Source organism: Nycticebus coucang, chromosome 10 (assembly GCF_027406575.1).
Source record: "Nycticebus coucang isolate mNycCou1 chromosome 10, mNycCou1.pri, whole genome shotgun sequence".
Classification (NCBI taxonomy): domain Eukaryota; kingdom Metazoa; phylum Chordata; class Mammalia; order Primates; family Lorisidae; genus Nycticebus; species Nycticebus coucang.
The window spans coordinates 54,886,283-54,890,700 of NC_069789.1; positions in this window are offsets into that span (position 1 = coordinate 54,886,283).

Here is a 4,418-nt window from a genome sequence, read left to right on the forward strand (position 1 = left end):
TAATATTAACTTTCTATGGCAGAACAAATTCAAAACACCATAATGTGGCCTGCAAGATTTTGTAGGATTGGAATTCTATCTCACCTTCCAACTTCATCCAGAACTACTCACTTGCTTACTTTTGCCAATCAGATATCATGGCAAAGAAATGGCAGAAAAGATAGAAAGAAGTGAAAGTATTTTAAATATATTTTAGAACTAGAATTGACAGAATTTGAGGAAGATTAAACTGAGAATCCAAAGGAGGGAAAGGAATCAAGGATGAGCCCTAGGATTCTCACTTGGACCAAAGGTTGCTCACAGTGTTATTTACTTACATGGTCATGACAGAGCTGGTGGATATGGGCTGATCACAACAGGCAGAGTAGGTAACAGGCTCCTTTCGAAACACATTAAATTTGACATGTCTCTGAGATTTCCCAAGTAGAGATGTCAAATAGGCAGTCCTGCCCACCCTCTGCCATAATTGCCCTGACATTTTCTAACTGTGGATCACCCCTAGTATCATACCTGTGTCTCTGGACTCTGCACTGGGCCCAGCTACAGTACTCCTGTGGAAGGATCCAGAGGCATGAAAATCTTACTCACATGATGTATGACAAAGTTAGCCAGTCTCCCACCAAATACCTGTAATCCTCTTCCCTAGAAAGGAGTTTTAGCCATGAAGCAGTGTTCTAGTAACTTCAAAGATGGGGGAATGTGAACATACGTAAAGTGTGTTTTTTTCAGCGAGAGGTGGTTAAGAAGAGTATATATCTTCTTTACACTCTCTTTCCAGCTTGATGCAGATAAATACAATGACTTTGGAAGCTGAATGCTTCAAATGATGGAGATTCAAGAACAGCATCCTGAGTTTCCGCATTACCGTCTGGAGGACCACTGACAAGGAGCAACCATTTTAGACTTTTCAAAAGGAAAAGAGGCCCAAAATGGTGGCTCATGCCTATAATCCTAGCACTTTGGGAAGCTAAAGTGAGAGGATGGCTTGAGCCCAAGAGTTTGCGACTAGCTTGGGCAACATAGCAAGACCCTGTCTTCACAAAAAAATTCACCTCACATGAAATATATTTTTTTAATTAGCTAAGGGTGATGCTATATGCCTGTAGTCCCATATACTCCAGAAGGTGAGTCTGGAGGATCACTTGAGCCCAGTAGGTTACAGTGAGCTATGACAATGCCACTGCACTCTAGCCCAAGTGACTGACAGAGTGAGACTTTGTCCCAAAAATAAATATTTAAGTAAAGGATAAAAGAAACTTCCGGGTGGCGCCTGTGGCTCAGCGAGTAGGGCGCCAGCCCCACATGCTGAGGGTGGCGGGTTCAAACCCAGCTGAACTGTAACCAAAAAATAGCCAGGCGTTGTGGTGGGCGCCTGTAGTCCCAGCTGCTCGGGAGGCTGAGGCAGGAGAATCACGGAAGCCCAAGAGCTAGAGGTTTCTGTGAGTCCTGTGACATCATGGCACTCTATAGAAGGCAGTAAAGTGAGACTCTGTCTTTACAAAAAAAAAAAAAAAAAAGAAACTTCCATGTTACAGCATTGAAATTGAACAGCTTATTTATGATAGCAGCTAGCATACTTTAACTTCTGTTTAATTAATATCCATTTCCCATGAGACTTTGGTTGTTGCTTAAAATCTTTTATATCAAGAGTTGTAGTGGGATCTGGCTTATGTATTTTGGGAGAAACTCAGGGACATCAAGACAGACCATTTAGTCCCTTTGGGCAAATTCCAATAGAGATTGATGAAAATTGAAAATAAGTTGGCCAAAGGATGGTGCAATGCTAATTCAAGGTTTGGGAGGACAGAGTCTTTGACCTCATGAGGTACCTGGATGCCTATGAGGCAAACCAACCTAAAAAGTTGAAGGCTACCCTTAACATTGCTCACAGGCATAAGGAAGTTGTATGACAGAGTGATTTAACGCAAATATCCCCACTGTGATTCATTCCCTACCTGCTAGGGATCAGGAAAGATATGGTTGCCTAGAGGTTGAATTATTTAAATTGGATTTTAAAAATGGGACACATGGGTAAATGCTCATCCACTTGAAGTGGAGAGAATTAGGGACCTCAGTGGAGGAGTTATTGATCAGTAAATGTATAGAATGGGAACTTCCAGCAGGATGGCAACTGTGGGGCATATGAGCAGAGTAGCACTGTGACAAAATCCACAAGATCAGAAGTAGCCACCTGAGAGGGAAATCAGCACTGGTGTCCAGAAGTCCGTGTCTAGGACAGGAAAGCATGGCAGATGAAAGCAGCAACAGGAGGGAGAGTCCCCCAGAACTCCGTGGGCATATTCTCTTCTCAGACCTGACTACCGTACAGTCCCTTCTAAGGGTTGCCGCAGATGAGAGAGGAAAGAAGAAAGGGGTAGGAGCAAAACAGCTTTTATGGAGACAGGGTCCAGGCAGCAAGTATTAAAGTATTTGGCTATTATTTCTTCTGAGATTTTAGTATCTTCAGTTTTTTCTTAGTCTGTTCCCCCTGTAATTTGCCTGTTTCTCAAGACAAAGGTTATGCATTTTTCTTGAATCACTCATGAATTCCCCAAGATACTTTCTGTAATTTCTTACTATAGTTAAGCTGCGACTCTGAACCCCTCACTTGACCCACTCTTGAGTAATTAATCTTACCTTCTACTTAATAAAGTGGAAGGTGGTCAGTGTAGCCTCACCCAAATTGATTCTTCAGATTATTTCTATGTCAATAACCACACTCCAGTACGTGGCAATACCCCTCTTACTTAATTTTTCTTTGGCTTCCTTGGGAGCCTTCTCTGTAGCTTTTCTAGACTTTAAAACATTTGCTTGACCCTGGCGCCCACTCATATATCATCCTATTTTTCTTCTTCCTTTTAATATAAAACTCTTAAGTGCTGCTTTTATTTTTCTTTATATGTCTATAACTGAACTATTCATTTACTCCCAAATGGAGTATCCATCCATTCACCTAGTGATGATGCCATTTCAGGCAGGCTGGAGATTCTAGTTGTTGGTTTCTTTTTTTCTTAACCCTCCTTTCCAGCCCACTATCCACAGCTTACAATATAGAGTTACTAATTCTCATACATTGGTTACTGAATTGGTTACTAATTCATGTTTATTTCTATCTACTTCTAGTTAGTTGTCTCATCAATTCCTTCCAGAATTGTTCATCATGATTTGGGGGGCTATGATTTTTATTTCTTTAAATAGTACACTAGAGGGTAAAGGAATGAAAGAGTGGGGAGAGGAGAGAGGGAAATGGGGGGGGGTCACAGTGTATGTCACACCTCTTGGGGGCAGGATACAATTATAAGAGGGACTTGACTTAACAAATGCAATAAATGTAACCAATTCTTTATAACCTTTATGCTCTTTATAATGAATCCCAAACAATAAAAATAAAATAGTACACTAATATATTATTTATCTTGGTTACTGAGTTTGGCGCCCCACCCCATAAATTTTATGCGCAAGGCAGGCGTATTACTTGCTTTTACCCTGGTTAAAGTCTATGGCCCAGGGGCTACAGAATAGAAGTTGTTGAGTGAACTATGCAGGACTCACAGCGTTGCCTTCTGCAAATGTGTACGAACAAGGAGGAGAGTCAGTGGGTTTTCTGACTAGGTTCTTCCTTTTCAAGTTCTTTGTGACTAAATGTGTTATTCTTTGAGCTTTTGGAGAATATTCTGAGGGTATTCCAGAAAGATCTATTGAGTGTTTATAAGGATAAGCTGAGGATTTGGTGGTGTTCATTGGTTTGACAAAGTGTGAAGGATGAAAATAGTATTTTATGTAAAATGTGTTCTAAGTGAGAGGATATAGATGATGTGCAGAGAACACTGTGGTAGCAAGGTGATATCTAATTATGTTGCCTGCTCAGAGGGAAGCAGTGAAGGAATTATTTCAGGATTGACCTGATACATTTTGTCTATATTCATTGAACACAAATGTGGAGAGCACTAAGGAGGGCTTTTAAAAGGAATCTTGACTCTTTGAGATTCCACATACAAGTGTAATCATGTAGTGTTTGTCTTACTGCGCCTGCCTTGTTTCACTATCACGATGTATGCCAAGTTCATCCACGTTGTCACCAATGACAGAATCTTGTTTTTATTAAGGCTGAATAACATTCTATTGTGTATCTATGTCACATTTTCTCTATCGACTCACCCACTGATGGGCACTTAGGTTGATTTTATATCTTGGCTATCATGAAAAATTATGCAGTGAACATGACAGTATAGCTATCCCTATGAGATGATAATTTCATTTCTTTGGGGTGTGTGTACCCAACGAAGGGATTACCTAGTCATATGGCTGTTCTATTTTGAATTTTTTGAGGCACCTGCATATTGTTTTCCATATTGGCTACATCAATTTACATTCCCAACAACAAGTGTTCCTTTCTTTTACATCCTCTTAGATAACTT